The 18,442-nt window shown below is 49.7% G+C and overlaps 1 protein-coding gene across 14 annotated transcripts in view; it reads left to right on the top strand.

The window, feature by feature from the left end:
• GATAD2A (GATA zinc finger domain containing 2A) overlaps positions 1 to 18,442 on the top strand; it is a 127,110-nt gene that overhangs the window by 17,391 nt on the left and 91,277 nt on the right. For 4 of the 14 annotated variants that reach the window (XM_009193961.4, XM_009193958.4, XM_009193964.4 and 1 more), the window contains exon 1: positions 4,613 to 4,958. The exons of 9 other annotated variants lie outside the window; for them this stretch is intronic. The gene's annotated coding sequence lies outside the window, so the exon portion shown is untranslated. Of the gene's footprint in view, positions 1 to 4,604; positions 4,959 to 18,442 lie in introns of those variants that run through there. One more of the 14 variants, XM_031659727.1, reaches the window with a different exon arrangement.

Here is an 18,442-nt window from a genome sequence, read left to right as displayed (position 1 = left end):
CCGAGTAGCTGGGATTACAGGCGCGTGCCACCATGCACAGCTAATTTTTTGTATTTTTAGTAGAGACAGGGTTTCACAGTGTTAGCCAGGATGGTCTCGATCTCCTGACCTCGTGGTCCACCCTCCTTGGCCTCCCAAAGTGCTGAGATTACAGGTGTGAGCCACCGTGCTCGGCTAATTCTTCAGTCTTTCTTATGAATACATTTTCTGCATTGAAATCATTTTGTGTCTTTCAGTGGCACCAGCCTGTCAGCTTCTGGCGTCTTGGGCTGCAAAACCCTTGGGAGGAGTGATCTCTCAGTTGTCGATCGGCATTTATCACATAAGTCATCTTGTATGTTGTCCACCAAGAACTTTGAATAAATTTTCTGATTGAAAAAGTACAAAAAAAAAAAAAAAAGAAAAAGTACAGTACCTTGAACATTCAGTAGGTGATGCTACTCTTTTTCGGTAGTTCCATACTAGTTTGGAGCCTTTGGCCAATTTCTGCCATAAAAGCAGACGTGAACATGGAATTTGGCCCCAATTTCTTTTCCTCAGTCCCTTGGTTGTATAGAGACAGGCTCAGGTGGTGTTTAGAAGTTTAAGAGTACACTTGAAAGATCATTAGTCTATTTTTGTTGTAGTTAAGGTAGAAGGAGGCCTAGCTATTATTAGTGGGGTTTGGTCTATGAAAGACAATAATGTTTAAAATGAATTTGGAAAATTTTTTTTGTTGTTTTGAGATAGGGTCTCACTCTGTCACCTAGGCTAGAGTACAGTGGCACAATCATGGCTCACTGCAGGCTAAAACTCCTGGACTTGAGTGATCCTTCTGCCCCAGCCTCCTGAGTATCAGGGGCTACAGGCATGTGCCACCATGCTGGGCTAATTTTTTCTTTTTTATGGAGATGGGGGTCTCACCATGTCGACCCAGCTGGTTTCAAACTCCTGGCTTTAAGCAATCCTCTCACCTTGGCTTCGCAAAGTGCTGGAATTACAGGTGTGAGCCACTGTACCCGGCCTGGAAGAAAATTTTAACTAAATAACAGGTGTTTTGAAATTGCAGTATTGGGCCGGGTGCGGTAGCTCACGCCTGTAATCCCAGCACTTTGGGAGGCTGAGGCAGGCGGATCACGAGGTCAGGAGATTGAGACCATCCTGGCCAACATGGTGAAACCCTATCTCTACTAAAAATACAAAAAAATTAGCTGGGCATGGTGGTGCATGCCTGTAGTCCCAGCTACTCGGGAGGCTGAGGCAGGAGAATTTCTTGAACCTGGGAGTTGGAGGTTGCAGTGAGCCAAGATCGCACCACTGCACTCCAGCCTGGTGACAGAGTGAGACTCTGTCTCATTTAAAAAAAAAAAAAAAAAAAAAAAGAAAGTACACTATTAACAACTGCTATCGCTAAGGTTTTTTTTTTTTTTTTTGAGACGGAGTCTGGCTCTGTCACCCAGGCTGGAGTGCAGTAGCGTGATCTTGGCTCACTGCAACCTCTGCCTCTTGGGTTCAGTGATTCTCCTGCCTCAGTCTCCTGAGTAGCTGGGATTACAGACGCACATCACCACGTCTGGCTAATTTTTGTATTTTTAGTAGAGACAGGGTTTCACCGTGTTGACTAGGCTGGTCTCGAACTCCTGACCTCAGGTGATCCACATGCCTCGGCCTCCCAAAGTTCTGGGATTACAGATGTGAGCCACTGTGTCCTGCCAGCACTAAGTATTGACTATCTTGTTTTCAGAGCAAGGAGAAAACTTTTAGAAAACATGGTTCTAGCCCTAGTTGTTTCTTAATTAGTTTCTTCAGCTTTAGTATGGCATTTGAAGGCAATTGCATCATATTTCATAATCACCCGGCTGAACTATTTGCTGTTTAGTCCAGCACTGGGCACTGAGGCTAAAAGGTCTTTAATCCAAACAGCCTCAGCATTCACCCAACCTGAGCCTATGGGACCCCAAGCAGATCTGGATTCACTGTCACTTGCCATCTACCCGCCTGGCCCTCTCTTCCTATGACAGAAATAAACGCTGTAGCCCTGTAGCTATTTCACCCCACCTACATACCCTGCACCCCTCATACCCCCCATCTGACTTCCCTGGCTGAGAAGTTGGTACTGCCCTCTAGAGCAGGCCGTGTCACCAGTGCACCCCTCAGTCCACAGGGGTGTGTCGTTAATATGTTGCAGTTGATGCCTCTCTCTTAAAAAAAAAAAAAAGGTGGTTGTCACCTTGGTGACTCACACAGGGCTTGCCAGCTCAAACTCTGGAATCTGTATATCTGTCTCAAGTCTCAGGTCTCCCACCTGACCACACTTTGCTCTGTTTGTAGTTAATTAAATTGACATTAATCAAGACCCAGGTGAGGGGCAGTGAGGTAATAGTTTGCTTGTATTGCTTTAATATCATCTGATTAATCATCGTAGCATGAGGGAGTTCCCAAAATATACAGCCACCATGTTAGGGTGAAAAACCTGGATATTTGCCCTAAACTATCCTTGCACTTGGGATCAGGGAGCTTTCTGAATTCCTATACCTAGTCACCTGTTTGAGAATAAGACTTTGTTTGGTTTCTGAATTTGAACATTTGAATTTCTTTGTAGCAAAGCAAAGCAAATTAGTGACATAACTGGGTCAGGGAAAGTGATTGGGAGTCAACAGTTTGTATTTTGTATCATTTTTAGGTTAAATTCTCTTTTGGCCTAGGGGAGGTTGTGCCAGATGTTGCATTAAGTAGTGGGAAGATTTTGGGGGGTGGGGTGGTGTGTGTATGTGGGGGGGTGGGAGGTGGCAGGGTGGAATCAACTACAAAAAGTTGACAATTGTATGTTGAACTGAACATAGGATTAGAAAGGAGCTTTTTTGACTCTCTGTTTAAGGGGACATACAGGAGAAAAACAATTTTGTTTTCTTTTTAGAAAAACAATTTTATAAAACTTGTTCTACATGAAGCGTTTTTCAGGTTTGCAGTTGAGACCCAGTCATTGTTGGGCATTACATTGATTTTCTTTTCAAATGAAGTAGAATAGAAAATAACAGTACAGGCCAGGCGCGGTGGCTCAAGCCTGTAATCCCAGCACTTTGGGAGGCCAAGACGGGTGGATCATGAGGTCAGGAGATCGAGACCATCCTGGCTAACACAGTGAAACCCCGTCTCTACTAAAAAATATAAAAAACTAGCCCTGGGCGAGGTGGCGGGTGCCTGTACTCCCAGCTACTCGGGAGGCTGAGGCAGGAGAATGGCATAAACCCAGGAGGCAGAGCTTGCAGTGAGCTGAGATCCAGCCACTGCACTCCAGCCTGGGCAACAGAGCAAGACTCCGTCTCAAAAAAAAAAAAAAAAAAAGAAAATAATAGTACAGGCTGGGCGCAGTGGCTCACGCCTGTAATCCCAGCACTCTGGGAGGCCGATGCTGACGGATCTCATGAGGCCAGGAGATGGAGACCATCCTGGCCAACGTGGTGAAACCCCGTCTCTACTAAAATACAAAAAAATTTGCCGGGCGTGATGGAACGCGCCTGTAAATCTCGCTACTAGGGAGGCTGAGGCAGGGGAATCCTTGAACCTGGGAGGTGGAGGTTGCAGTGAGCCGAGATAGTGCCACTACACTACTCCAGCCTGGCGACAGAGCAAGACTCCGTCTTAAAAAACAAAACAAAACAAAACAAAAAAAACCAGTACATTGCATGTGGTAAATTTGTTTGGTGAAACTTTTGTTTCAGTTGTACATATAGATGTATTAGGGTATGCGATAAAGCATGTCACCACCACTCTTCAGGAGTCTAGGTGTCTCATCAGGAATTGTTTTAAACACTATGAAAAGAGGCGGTTTTGGGGATTCCTCAGAACCTGATTTTGGCATTGAGAGCCTTCTTGTGGTAGTAGATTTTCCATGAACTTGATATTTTCCCTATTGAAATTGTATTCCGCTTTATGTAGTTTAACATCTCCAAAGTCCATTCTCTTTCAGGCTTTCATTCTGTCTCCTGTGTTTCCTCCTCGTCACTGGAGAGGAAAGGGTGCAGATTTGCTTTCTTGAGGGGGTTTCACCTCCCAGAGGCACGAGGGCAGATTGGGAGATAACTAGAGAGGGACAGCAGTCGTCCCCAAGTGTCTTGAGGTGCGTGGGTCTGGAGCTTTCTTTGTAGAACTCTGTTCACTGCGCTGGAGAAGTGATCGTTCAGCCGACCCACACCCGCCCTCCTCACAGACACCGGGGCCGAAGTTCCCAAAGAGCTTCCGCGTGACGACCCCGCGGGAGTGACATTCTAACCCGCGTTTCAGAGACAACCCTGAGTTGCTTGAGGTCGCCCAGCTCAGCTGGCGCGAGGTCAGCGGTGAGCGCGTCGTGAGTCAGCCTTGGGTGCGGCCCGCCCGGCTCTGCCGCCGGTGAGTTGGCCACGACCCCTCGGCCTGCGGAAGGCGCTGGGACTCGGCGGGGAGGGAGCCAGCCGGAGCCCGCGTGGGAAACCAGCGCGCCCAGCGAGGTGTCGCGTGGGAGCGCGCCGGAGAGGCGCGGTGCTTCCGGGGCGGTGCCGGCAGGCCCCGCCCCCTAACTCGGGGCCCCGCCTTCTACGCCCGGAGCCCCGCCTCCGAGCTCCTCCCTTCTCGTCAGGCCCCGCCCCTCGGTCGCCGGGCCCCGCCCAGCCGGGCGCGGGCGGGCGGCGTCGCCTTTAAGAGCTCCCCGGTGTTTTGGGGGCCGCGGGCCGGGCGCGCTGACCTGGTGCGCATGTCCCGGGCGGTGACGCCGGCGCCGGGCTCCATGTGTGCGGCCGAGGGGCGCATTATCTGGCCGGCGGCGCGGGCGGGCGGGCGGACCGGCGGAGCGAGCGCCGCGGGCCCGGGCGGCCCCACAGGCGGAACGAGCGCGCGCGGTCCGGCGCCCCCGGCCCCTCCGCCGCCCGGCCCCGCGGGCGACCCCGCACCCGCAGCCCCACTAACCTGCGCGCTGCCCTAGGGCCCGGCCGACCCGCGGCCCGGTAAGTTCTGGACCAAACTTGGCGGGGGGCGGGGGCCGGGGACGCGCGGCTGAGACTGGAGCGGCGCGGGCGGCGCAGGGTCGGGGCCTCAGGGGGCTGTGAGGGACCCCCCGCTTGAGCGTGGAAAAGTGAGAGCGAGCCGAGTTCTACTCCTTGTATTCTGGGAGTGTCTTCTTGCGCTGCCCTGGAAAGTTCCTCGCCCCGAGGCGGCCCGGGCACGTGGGGACCGGGCGGGGCGGGGGTCCCGGAAAGTCGCGGCGTCGCCCCGCTTCCGTCCTGCGCTTCCTGCGGGGTCGGGGGAAGGGCTGGGCCGCGGGGTGCCTCTTCGGAGCGGTCGGGACGGGTGGAGGCGGCGGGAAGACGGCACGTGGGCGCGCGGGGCAGGGGTCCCGCTCAAGGGCGGGGGTCCCGGGGCGGGCTGGGCAGCGACGCTGAACCCCGCGGCGGCGGCGGCGGCGGCCGATCCCGTGTCAGAATAAGAGTCCCCGCGCGCCCACGCCTGGAGGGCCGGCCCTCCCCCAGCTCGCGCCCTTCCTGCCTGACCCCCGGGAGCCGCGGGACCCTTCCCCCTCTCTGTTCTCCGGCCTTTCTCAAGGCCCGACACTTTAAATTTGCCTCCCCATCTGGGCGGTGGCTCCATTGATTTCTTTTTTCCCACCTGGAGTGGGTCGGCATCAGTGACTAGACAGCGGCAGCTGGCCTTTTAAAAGGATTATTGCCAAGAATCGGAATTGATCACTTCAACAAGGAAAGGCTTATGGGCAGGGCCCAGGCTGAGAGCCTGACGGACACTTGGAGTGTGCGCACACTGGGACCCAGAAATGAATGGTGACCCCTCCCTTAGGAAGTGATTGACAACCCTTAGGTGCGTGTTTTTGCCCTGAGAATTTTGCACAGGGCAAAATTTTGTAGGTCTGACTTCACGTCTTTAGGTGTATAGTTCATCCTTATCTAAAGAGCTTTGGATTCTTTAGATCAAAGTCCGAGTGAGTCACTTGCCTTTAATTTTCTCTCTTCCTACCGGTTTACTTCTTTCAGTTTTCTTGGAGTACATAGTGCTGGTAACATCTCTGGTTCTGTGTGCCCATTCACACAGTGACACCTCCTGGCTGTGGCAGCACAGAAACTGAGAGACAGACAGCCCTCTGTGCGGGTTGGACTACAGTATTGGACTGTAGTCCTGTTGACTTACTTAGTTTTCTGGTAATCTTTACAAGTTTTCTTTTAAACTAGATTACATGAAATAATGTTTGCTGGCACCAGTTTGTTAACATATGCTAAGCAGAAGTTTGTCAGACCTGACCACAAGCTGTGGAGGGCTGATAGCTCATACTAACCCTCGGGTTTGAGTGCCTACTGTGTGCTAAGCTCCCCTGCACAGACATATTCAGTGCTCATAACAATCCCTTCGGGAGTAGGGGAGTATTATCTGCGCTTTACAGGTGAGGAATTTGGGGCTTCTGGAGGCCAGGCGGCTTGCTCAAGGCCTCTTAGTAGAGCGGCCGAGCCAGGCAGCCCGTACTTGGTGCTCTAGAGCCCACAAATGCTGCAGTTTGCCAACCCCACTGAGCATTTCTCTGGCGCTTCTAAAACACAAGGCCATTTTCTTGTCCAGGCTCCAGGGCACCTCTGTTTGTGGAGGTAGGGGATAATCTGGTGACATGGGGACACCATGCTAGCCCTGCTTTGTTCTAGTGGAGCAGCGTTACCAGCTGGATTTTAAGGAGCTGAACCACAGAGTTAGTTGTTATTTTGCATTCTCTTCTTCAGCTTTGGACTCAGAAAAGTTGGCCCTTTTCTAGAGGAAACAGTTAATAGAGTGTGGGAAATTTGCAAGGGATTTTCTATATCCTCTGTCTTCACTTACTCTCTTCTCTTCTTCATCTTTCATTTCTAATTTGTCTCCTAAAATTCTGAAGCCGGTTTTTATGAAGATTGCTTCTCATCTTGGAAGGGCTGTAGAGAATGGGAAGACTTGTGATTTAGTGATTTGGATGCAGTATGTTTTTTGTTTGTTTATTTGTTTATTTTGAGACAGAGTCTCACTCTGTCACCCAGTCTGGAGAGGCGTGATCTCGGCTCACTGTAACTTCCACCTCTCGAGTTCAAGCAATTCTCCTGCCTCAAGCCTTCTGAGTAGTTGGGACTACTGGTGTGCGCCACCATGCCCTGCTAATTTTTGTATTTTTAGTAGAGATGGGATTTCACCATGCTGGCCAGGCTGGTCTCGAACTCCTGACCTCGTAATCCACCCACCTCAGCCTCCCAAAGTGATGGGATTACAGACGTGAGCCACCGCGCCTGGCGGATGCTTTGTTGTTTCCACTCAGATGACATCATTTTTTAAAATGTCAAGTCATCTCTATTAATGCAGTATCATTTGGCAAATCCTATAATCTTATATTTTGATAGTGAGGGAGAAATAAATGCTACATTCAGTAGGAAAAAATCCTGGAAGGATTTGTACCAAAATGTCAATAAAGGTCTACACATTAGGATTAGCAATGGTTTTTTTTAGAAAACTTTTTAGTGTCTATGTATTTTGCATGTGTGTATGTTTTTAATGAGGAAACATATTTTAAATGCTCTAATTTTCAGCTCTTCAGTAGCTCCTGGCCGGGCGCGGTGGTTCAAGCCTGTAATCCCAGCACTTTGGGAGGCCGAGACGGGCGGATCACGAGGTCAGGAGATCGAGACCATCCTGGCTAACACGGTGAAACCCCGTCTCTACTAAAAAATACAAAAAACTAGCCGGGTGAGGCGGCGGGCGCCTGTAGTCCCAGCTACTCGGGAGGCTGAGGCAGGAGAATGGCGTAAACCCAGGAGGCGGAGCTTGCAGTGAGCTGAGATCCGGCCACTGCACTCCAGCCGGGGCGACAGAGCGAGACTCCGTCTCAAAAAAAAAAAAAAAAAGTAGCTCCTCTGACTTGTTTTGCATCATTTATTCTCTGAATTTCTGGCATTGCAAGTAGTAATTTCTAGATTGATTTATTCAACAAATATCAGAGTGCATACTGTGCCTCTGACACTGCTAGGAATCCCTGCTCAGTGGAGTTTATAGTGAGATTAGTGGGCCAGGAGTCGTAATTAATCTCATAAACGTGGGGGAAACTTACCGGGATCAAGGAGAGAAGGACATTGTGACCTGGTGAGCCCGAAAGGGCCTTTCTCCTACTCGGGTCAGAGAACAAGTAGGGGGACCCTCTTGAAGGGGATAAGGCAAGGGCTGGTGCAGTGAGGCTCACAGCTGGGACCTCTTTGGGTCTTAAGACAGCAGATGACTAAAGGATGCCTCTGAAGAATGTGGCTGGGAAAGTTGTAAAGCCATTCTTGAAATGTTGGCGGCTTTTTTGGTGTTTGTTCTCTTGGAAGAAAATTAAGAATGACCAGCAGAGTCTTGGCTATGTCATTTCCCAACAGAGACAAAAATGTAATGGCCTTTACCACGAATTTTGTTAAGGACCATCATTAGCACGTACTGACACTTCAAAGCCTGGGCAGCTCAGATGCTTGTCTGAAGAACTATCTGCTTGGACTCAGGGTGTTTCTGTGCCATCAAATGGAACAGGCAAGGCTATTTTCTCTAGACCTTTCCCCCCCTGTAATTGAGTTAATTTATGCTGGTTGTAGAAAACTAGGAAGATTATGAAATAGGTGAGTGGGTGAAGTCTTCCCGAGCAGCTGTCCTGGGGTAATAGTGCATCGCTGGGATTTCCTCCTAACCCTTGTCTGGTTGGGAAGTGCAGCAGAACCAGAAGAACGAGTTGGCAGTGTTATAGTTTGAGGCTGACAGAACTATGCTGCCTGCTAAGTGTGGTCGTTTGTTAGAATGGATGCTTTTGAGTTATCTGAGCTGCTTTGGGAGGTGACTTTCCACATTCTGGCCTCAGACTGTGGGTCTTTCAGGTTAACAGGACTTAAGTGCTAACTGTGCAAAGGTATGTTTTTGAATGGAATTAGGAAGGCAGTGTATTAAGAAGGTTGAGATAAAAAAAGACAGATCTTGAAGTGGTTGGTGGTTGCGGCGAGGTGGAAGTAGTGAGACCCGTGCTGTCAGAAACAAAGGTACCACTGGGGACAGATCCCGCTCGAGCATGGGTTCCCCAGCATCCCCTCAAACAGGTTCTGGGACTTTTTTGTCAAGAGAGTGTCGGACTGTGGGCCTCTTTCCCTTCCCCCACCTTGTGCTTTCCAGACTATATTTGTGACCTCTTTTTGTCTGATGGAAATGTAGGTTAGTCTTTTAGAAGACAAAGGAATTTACCCTAATAGAATATCTTCAGGTAGCCTCAGGAAGTGATTGGGAATCCAGGAAACCCTCTAGGTGTGGGAGAGAGGAGCCCTCAGTCAGAATGTTGCACGTTTGCACTGGTTTGCACAGTTGCCAGGGCCCCTTGCAGCTCCTCTGTACACTGTACCCCCTTTGTCTCTCCTGAGCCTCCAGAGGCACCCGTGTTTCACAGGTGAGCTTGTCAGGGAACTTGCCTTTCTGCCTGATTCCTGATTTTAGGGTTCCTTATATGCAAGGACTGAAGACCTGCAATTTCTGAGGATGCTGGAGGCTGGCTTCTGAGATAGGATTTGCTGGCAGGAGATGAGCAGTACTTTAAAGGGGGGCTCCCAGCAAGTCAAAGTGGGCGTTTTTGGGGCAGGGGGTGGGGGATGGGGAGTGGTGGGTGGGGTGGTTGAGGCTTCAGGGCTTTCCTGCCGCTTGGCCTCAAAGATAGTAGCTGTGCCTGTGGGGAGGGGTGTGGCCACGTGGTACAGGATTGGGGAGAAATTCCACTTATTTGAAGGATTTGTTGAAGAATCCCTCAGCTATTCTTCCTGCAGTTCCGTCTCAGGATCTGGCGCTGCCTGGCCTGCCTTGCTGGTTAGATATTCTGGTTTCAACCTTGAAACATAGCCTAAATAAGGTGGTGCCTTCGAGCACACACTTTAAAAATACTGCTGTATTATGGTGGCACAGCAGCTCCTCCTGTGCCAAGGAGGCCACTTTGAGTCTAGGGGGCGCCTGCTTTTTGCCAAGTATGACCATGTGCCTATTGCTGAGCAGCCTGTCTCTAGTGGCATCCAGTACAGCCCTGGCTTTGCCTCAGACAGCCTGGTGTGAGCTCTGTCTGGCCACTTCCTGGCAAAGGACCTTGTTGAACTTCACCGGTTTCCCGTTTCTGTCAGGGGGGTGTTTGCTATCTCGGGGGTGCTTGCTATCTCTCATGGAAGCTGTGCTAGGAGTGAGATGGCGAGTGCAAATGGCTGACCCCAGTGCCCGTGTGTTCCACACATTGGAGTTCAGTGAGTACTGTTAGGACTGTAACAGGTGAGCCAGAGTTAACAAGCATTAGCTGCCCCACCTCTTCTGTGGGGGATGACACCACGCTCATGGCAGACTGTCACTGTCTGCATGCACCCTTTGGAGCCACACTGGGGTGCATGCCTCAGCTTTGTGCCCCAGCCTGTTCCCCTCTCTCCACGTTCCTGAGAAGAAGGCAAAGTCCCCTACAGTGGGTGATATTTGCCAGTCACCTTGCTCATTATTCTGTGGCTGGGACCCACCTCAGCCTTTCTGATTTCTGATTTTTCCACAGCCTTGGGGCCTTCTTGATGATACTGAATGCCTGGGTTGGTTGTGCCCCAAGCCAGAAGGCAGCCTCTTTCCTGGCCCAGGGCTTGCGGAAGCCAGCCTCCTGACTTGCATCTGTGAGATAGGAAGCTGTTGGCCAGGCAGATCTGTCATGGGAACCTTCCTTAGAGAACTGAGAGGGGTCCCTGTCACTGAGTGGACTCAGGGCTGGGGCTGGAAGTAGGCGGTTTGATGGTACTTGCAGTGGCGTCTGGGAGTGCCAGGGTAAATCTCATCCTCCTGGACTTGCCTTCCAGACTGACTGCTCTCCAACCAGCTTGGCGTTGGTCAGACCTGGCTTTGTCACTGACGACATGCAATTTACCACTCTTCAGCCTCGGGTGGGTCACCTGATCACCTGGCCTCAGCTTTCTCTTCTGTTGGCCGAGACAGCATCTTTGACCTAACAGGACGCTGTGAGGACAAGTGGAAAGTGTCTACAAGCAGTCAGGGGTATTCCAGCCTTTGCCTGTCCATTTACCTGAGAGCCAAAAAGCTTTCTCCCCTGCCAGATGTCAACTACACAGTGATTCTTGAACACCTCACATCTCAGTTATCATTTATAATGTAACACTCAGATTGAGGAGCTTGGTTTTCTTTATAATAGAATCTCGCTGTAAGCTAACAATTTGGAAGTCTAAGAGTCAGATCAAAGCTGGGCACGGCAGCTCACGTCTGTGATCCTAGCACTTTGGGATCCTAAGGCAGGCTGATTCCTTGAGCCCAGGAGTTCGAGACCAGCCCGGGCAACATAGCAATCCCCCATCTCTTAAAAAAAAAAAAATTAGCCAGGTGTGGTGGCACGCACCTGTAGGCCCTGCTACTCGTGAGGCTAAGATGGGAGGATCGCCTGAGCCCAGGAGGTTGAAGCTGCAGTGAGGGGAGATCATGCCATTGCACTCCAGGCTGTGCAACAGAGTGAGACTCTTGTCTTTGGGGGGATAAAAAAGGTCTGATCAGATTATCTGGAAGGGATGTGAAAAACCCCATGGCCCTAACTCTGCAAATAATACCAACTTAACATTTTCTCCAGTCACAGCCATTTTGTGCAGTTAACCTTTGAGTCAGTGGCTGTGAGTCTATACTTAACACATCCTTACCTTAGAGGCCACTGCTTGCCCTGACCTTGGAGGTGGGCAGATTTTAGGCCAGTAAAGTAGGCCTCCAATTTACGATGGTTTGACTTAAAAATTTTCAACTTTATGTTGGGTTTATCAGAGGTAACCCCATTGTAAGTCGAGGAGCTCGCTTTGGTTTATAACAATTTCTCCTGAACACGGATCCCTTCCATACCATGGTAAAGTTGAGAAATTGTAAGTCAAATCGTTGTAAAATGGGACCAGTGGCTGTGTTAAATGCGTTTGATATTTTCTACTCCCAGGGCAGCTACATTCTAATAAACCCATCATAAATCGAGGAGCATCTGTCTTCTTGTTGCTGGGGTTTCAAGTTGGTGGATTTTGGTGGTAGTGACAGCAGATTTTTAGTTCTTTTGTGTGTTTAGCACAGACTCACTCTGCCAGCAAGTTTTGAAAACTGCTACTGCCACCTTCGTTCACATCCGCAGAGGAACATTTTTCCCTGTTGCTCAGTGTGGCTGGAGAAAGTAGGAGAGTGGTGAACTGAATTCTTGGTTTGAAGGCATCGATTGAGTTGGTTCAGTCATGAAACCTGTGCTGTTCTCAGGACTTACTTATCATTGATGGAACACCAAAACTTCATTTTCGGTCGTCTCATGTAGTGTCCCTGGGTTTGCCGAGGGTTCATGCCCTCCCCCTTCAGTGGTGGTTCTTTCAGAGGATTCTATAGTCAACTCCTTTCCTAGGATTCTCTTAGAGCCACTCTAACCCAGGGAGAGTTTGCTGGTGTGTTTGGTGTTTTTGTTTTTTTTGAGATGGAGTCTCACTTTGTCGCCCAGGCTGGAGTGCAATGGCGCGATCTCAGCTCACTGCAACCTCCGCCTCCTGGGTTCAAGCGATTCTCCTGCCTCGGCCTCCTGAGTAGTTGGGATTACAGGCGCCCACCACCATGCCTAGCTAATTTTTGTATTTTTAGTGGAGACGGGGTTTTATCATGTTGGTCAGGCTGGTCTCGAACTCCTGATCTCAGATGGTCCACCCATCTCAGCCTCCCAAAGTATTAGGATTAGAAGTGTGAGCCACCATGCTGGCCGTGTTTGGTGTTTTTTGTTAACACATTTGTTTGATGAACTGACCTTCTCGGTAGTTGGTATGTGGGTCATCTGTCTCCTGCCTCCCTTCCCCAAACTTTTGGTCAAGTTTTTAGTGTTGAGTCTTTTTGTTGTCTCTTTTCCGACTGTACAAGCAACATTTCCTGATGCTGAAGTCTGGGGAGAGGGTGGGAGCCTCAGATGTCGGTGGTAGGAGTTGCCTGGTCTGCTATTGAAGTTTTCTTTTTTTTTTTTTTTTTTTTTTTTGAGACGGAGTCTCGCTCTGTCGCCCAAGCTGGAGTGCAGTGGCGATCACAGCCGCTGCAAGCTCCGCCTCCCTGGGTTCAGCCATTCTCCCTGCCTCAGCCTCCCGGTAGGTGGAACTACAGAAGCCCGCCACTAAGCCCGGCTTATTTTTGTATTTTAGTAGAGGCGGGGTTTCACCATGGTCTCGATCTCCTGACCTTGGCCAGTCCATCGCCTCGGCCTCCCAAAGTGCTGGGATTACAGGCGTGAGCCACCGCGCCCGGCCCTATTGAAGTTTTCTTGAGAAAGTATATTAACATATACTGAGTGTGGGTTGAAATGTAATTGCAGTCTTACTGTCAGTTTGTATTTGTCAGGTTATAGGATTAGAAATGTAACTGTTTTTGGTAGTTGGGTAGCAGACAAACTTAGGATTCTACTTAGGACTTTCTTCTGTGTCCTGTGTTCTGCCGAACCCAACACTGGGCACAAACAGGAAACTGAGGCTCAAGCGGAGGAGGAGTGGCCTGCCCAAGGTTGACTTGCAGAAGGAATGAGGATATATCCCTGTTTTCTCCTGGAATTAGACTTTCTGATCTCTGTTGTTCTTACTGATGTCTTTGTGGCTTGGTGAATTTTGTTTTAACTTCCTTCTTACTTTATTTATGTAGGTCCATTGGCCAGTTTCCTTCCTCAGGGCCTTGTCTTTTTTTTTTTTGAGACAGAGTCTTGCTCTGTTGTCCAGTCTGGAGTGCAGTGGTGCAGTCTCAGCTCACTGCAACCTCTGCATCAGGGTTCAAGGATTCTCGTGCCTCAGCCTCCCAAGTAGCTGGGATTACGGGCCCACGCCACCACGCCCAGCTCATTTTTGTATTTTTTTGTAGAGATGGGGTTTTACCATGTTGGCCAAGCTGGTCTTGAACTCCTGGTCTCAAGTGATCTATCCACCTTGGCCTCCCAAAGTGCTGGGATTACAGGTATGAGCCACCACGCCCTGCCTTTTTTTGAGCCCTGAGGTCATTTTGGGTGTCTGTAGGGTGAGGATGGGACAGGACATGGGGAGGGAAAACTTAGGGCTGCCTCTGGTTTCTCAGGACTGCCTTAAAAAAAATTGTAGTGGCCAAGTGCAGTGGCTCAGGTAACCTTAGCTCTTTGGGAGGCTGAGGTGGGAGGATTGCTTGAGGGCAGGAGTTTGAGATTGGCCTGGACAACATAGCGAGCCCCTCCCACCAAAAAAAAAAAAAAAAAAAAAAAAAAAAACCTAAAAAACTGTAGTAGTGTTGAGTAGGTGATGGCTTTATCTTTTTTTTTTTTAAGATGGAATTTTTCACTTGGACACAGGAAGGGGAACATCACACACCGGGTCCTATTGTGGGGAGGGGGGAGGGATAGCATTAGGAGATATACCTAATGTAAATGACGAGTTAATGGGTGCAGCACACTAACATGGCACATGTATACATATGTAACAAACCTGCACATTGTGCACATGTACCCTAGATCTTAAAGTATTCAAAAAAAAAAAAAAAAAGATGGAGTTTTGCTCTTGTTGCCCAGGCTAGAGTGCAATGGCGCAATCTCAACTTACTGCAACCTCCGCCTCCTGAGTTCAGACGAATTCTTCTGCTTCAGCCTCCCGAGTAGCTGGGATTACAGGCATGTGCCACCACACCTGGCTAATTTTGTGTTTTTAGTAGAGACAGGGTTTCTCCATGTTGGTCAGGCTGGTCTCGAACTCCTGACTTCAGGTGATCTGCCTGCCTCGGCCTCCCAAAGTGCTGGGATTACAGGTGTGAGCCACCACACCTGGCCTTTTTGTTTTTTGTTTTTTTGGAGATGAAGTCTCACTCTGTTGCCCAGGCTATAGTGCAGTGACACAATCTTGGCTCACTGTAACCTCCTCCTCTTAGGTTCAAGTGATTCTCCTGCCCCAGCCTCCCAAGTAGCTGTGATTACAGGCGTGCACCACCATGCCCAGCCGGGTACTTTTTTTTTTTTTTTGAGACAGAGTCTCACTCTTTCGCCAGACTGGAGTGCAGTGGCATGTTCTTGACTCACTGCAGCCTCTGCCTCTCCGGTTCAAGCAATTGTCGTGCCTCAGCCTCCCAAGTAGCTGGGACTGCAGGCATACGCCACCACGCCCAACTGGTTTTTGTATTTTTGGTAGAGACGGGGTTTCACCATGTTGGCCAGGGTGGGCTCGATCTCTTGACCTCGTGATCCACCCGCGTTGACCTCCCAAAATGTTGAGATTACAGGTGTGAGCCACCACGCCCGGCTGACTTTACTTTTTAAGAGCATAAAACTACTTTTCCCTGTATGTTGTTTTTTTTTTTTTCCCCGAAGAGACATGGTCTTGCTCTGTCACCCAGGCTAGAGTGCAGAGGCTCGTGATCACAATCACTATAGCCTTGACCTCCTGGACTTAAGCCATCCTCCTACCTTAGTCTCCCAAAGCACTGGGATTACAGGTCCCCATCTATTATAAGATGTAATCGCTTCTAATTTGTAGACATCCTTTAATTGATATATAGGTGACCATTTAAAGATACGAAAAAGGAGCCCATGGAAATGGGAGGAGCCGACTAAATGTTAGGTCCTGCACGGGGCTCCAATGGTCGACTGTGTTAGTCCCAGGTGAGAGCGAGGGCCTTAACACTCTGCCAGGGATGCTGGATGTGACCTGGTTAAGGGAATTGAACATGTTTTGTTCAGATGAGAGATGATTTGGGGTGGGGATGGTGGCAGGTTCCAGAATGCCGCAGGATCTTGGCTCAGGACTGGACTGAAGGCCTTTCCTGTTGCTGGCACCGATCTGGCAGGCTTGCTCACCCCCTTGGGAAATACAGAGGGGGTTCCTCTTACTTTCCAGAGGTAAGATCAGGTGACGCTATTGCAAAAGACAGCAGAAATGGACAGTGGCTACCTGGGGAAGGAGCTCAACATTGAGTGAGCAGCTCAGAATCTTCCATCTACCTTCTATGAAGTTTAAGATGAGGGGAGCTTCTCTACTCCGTTGCCTTGGTTTCTTGCATTAAGGAGAAGGATACTTAAATTGCTTGGAAAAATTGGAGTAGTTTTGAGCTGTTTAATCAGTCTTCTGAGTTTGTGAACTACTCTTGGTTTTTTTTTTTTTAAAAAAAAAACATTTGTTTTGAGGCAGAGTTTTGCCCTTATTGCCCAAGCCAGAGTGCAATAACTTGATCTCGGCTCACTGCAACCTTGTCTCCAGGGTTCAAGCAGTTCTCCTGTCTCAGCCTCCCAAGTAGCTGGGATTACGGTCATGCACCACCATGCCTGGCTAATTTTTGTATTTTTAGTAGAGACGGGGTTTCACCATATTGGCTTACGCTGGCCTCGAACTCCTGACCTCGGGTGATCTGCCTGCTTTGGCTTCCCAAAGTGCTGGGATTACAGGTGTGAGCCACCACGCCTAGCCTGAAACTTATTATTTAAAGTCAATCCATTGACATTTTAGAGCTTAAGCTGCTCCAGCAGGTACCCTGTGGAGTGAAATGCAACTGGACTTTGCATCGCCACACAGTGAAGTGACTGGTGCAGGAGATGTGTTGTTGGCTGTAGGATTCTCTAAGCAGAGCTTCTTAGTTGGTGAGTTGGGATGAGTGACGGGTGCAAACGTCCTCATGGGTAAGTGGCCCCTGCCCTTGACCAGCTCCTTAGGCTGAGAGTAGCCTCATCTTACTCCAGTGCCCTCCACACTTAGAATTCTTACTATATGGCAGAAGCTGAAAAAGATGGGGCATCTGATTACCTCCCACCCACTATTCTGAGAAGAGAGATGATTTTTCTTGGCTCTCTCAGTCTCAGGGTATCCACAGCTCCTGTGGAGAAGGGGTTCCTCTGCACACTGCACTGGAGGAGTGTTGGGCGCAGCGGGTGGAGTTGACCATTCACCGTCCTGGACCTCAGAATTTATGGAAAGTCATACTGGGAACTAAAGTGGAAAGCGCAGGTTGTTGTGATTATTGTTGATGTCCTTAAACAGGAGACTGTTTATACTTCACTCTCAAAGCGTGGAGAGCCCTCAGGGGTTTCTGAGCATGACAATCTTGGCTTGAATTGGGCAGAAGAAAGGCCATTGATAAAAGGCAGGCATGAGCTAATATGGCCTTGGATTTGCCTGACGGGATAAAAAGCAGGGACAGGTGCCAGAGACACTGCAGGAAGATTGGGTGGGGATTAACTGGATACCAAGGGCTGAGGACAGTTCATCTGTTTGACAACTGTTGAAGTGCCTTCCTTGCTTGGCCAGTGCTGAGCCCCAGGGGTGTCTGGTTGTAAGGGAGATTCCCGCCCTCTAGGGTCTTAGAGCCTCATGGGGGAAACAGGGCAGGATGTCATGATGCAAACCTCTGGGGCACTCAGAGAAAGGGTGGGCAGGAGAGGTGTCGGAGTGGTGGCAGCTGAACGAGAACTGGAGGGTGACATAGGTCCTTAGATTGTGTGTCTTTGGTTTTAGGGGTGCTGAGCTAGGTCCTGGAGGATGCTCTGGGACAGCATGGTGTTGGCCCTGGGCAGTCATTTTCTGCTTTCATGGCAGAGGATGCAGTGAGTGAGGTGTGGAGGCCCCGTGTGACCATCAGTACCCTCATGAATGAAGACAGCGTGGCTCTCTGACCCCATCTGACTGGCCAGCTCCAGGGGCAGGTGTAGAATTTGATCCGTCCTTGTGTGTCCCCCTCTCCAAACTGGAGTGCTTTGTGTTAGGTGAAAGTGTGACAAGTAATAGTTGAAAGAATGAAATATCCAAGGGACCATCTCCATATGTTGGAGAAGTTTGTTCTGCTCTGTTCCTATGAATGAAATAGCAGCAGATGGATGGAAGTTCGAGGAACACAGACTTAGCCTGAGAGATCTTTCTAGCAGTTGGAGGTATTGGGAAGAGGCTCAGTGTGAACCCAGAGCCCTGGGAGCTGGTTGGGGACCCAAATTTTCTAGACTCTGAGGATTTTCCAGCTTGAGGTTTTGGACGCTTTTCCAGAAGGACCCAGAGCGATTAAGACACATCTCTGAAACAACCACATGAATTATTCTAACAGCTGCTGCTTGCTGGTTTTAGGAAGTTTCCTTGTTTCATGCATTGCTCAAATGTTTTCAGATTCTAGCTCTTTTGGCAGAGTTCGGGGGAGAAGACAGGTGGGTGTCCCGCCATGACACTGGTTTTGAGAATGGGGAGGGGTTGTGGTCGCCAGAAGGAAAAGAGCCTTGGGGATTTGCCACTTGGATAAAAATGACTTGGTATCTATCTAGTGATCACCAAGACCCCAACAGGGTCATTTTGGGGTGGGAGTGAGGTATCAGATGAGTTAGGTGGGAGTGGGCTGGGATGTGGGCTGCCCACTCCAGAAGGCCTCCTAACTGGGCCTGGGCTGTCTCTCAAGGCCTGTACCCTCCACCATCCTTGAATTCAGTGGCCAGGAACCT

The sequence above is a fragment of the Papio anubis genome, chromosome 20 (assembly GCF_008728515.1).
Source record: "Papio anubis isolate 15944 chromosome 20, Panubis1.0, whole genome shotgun sequence".
Taxonomy (NCBI): Eukaryota; Metazoa; Chordata; class Mammalia; order Primates; family Cercopithecidae; genus Papio; species Papio anubis.
Note: the sequence above shows the minus strand (reverse complement) of the source record. Positions and strands in the feature narration are given on the sequence as shown.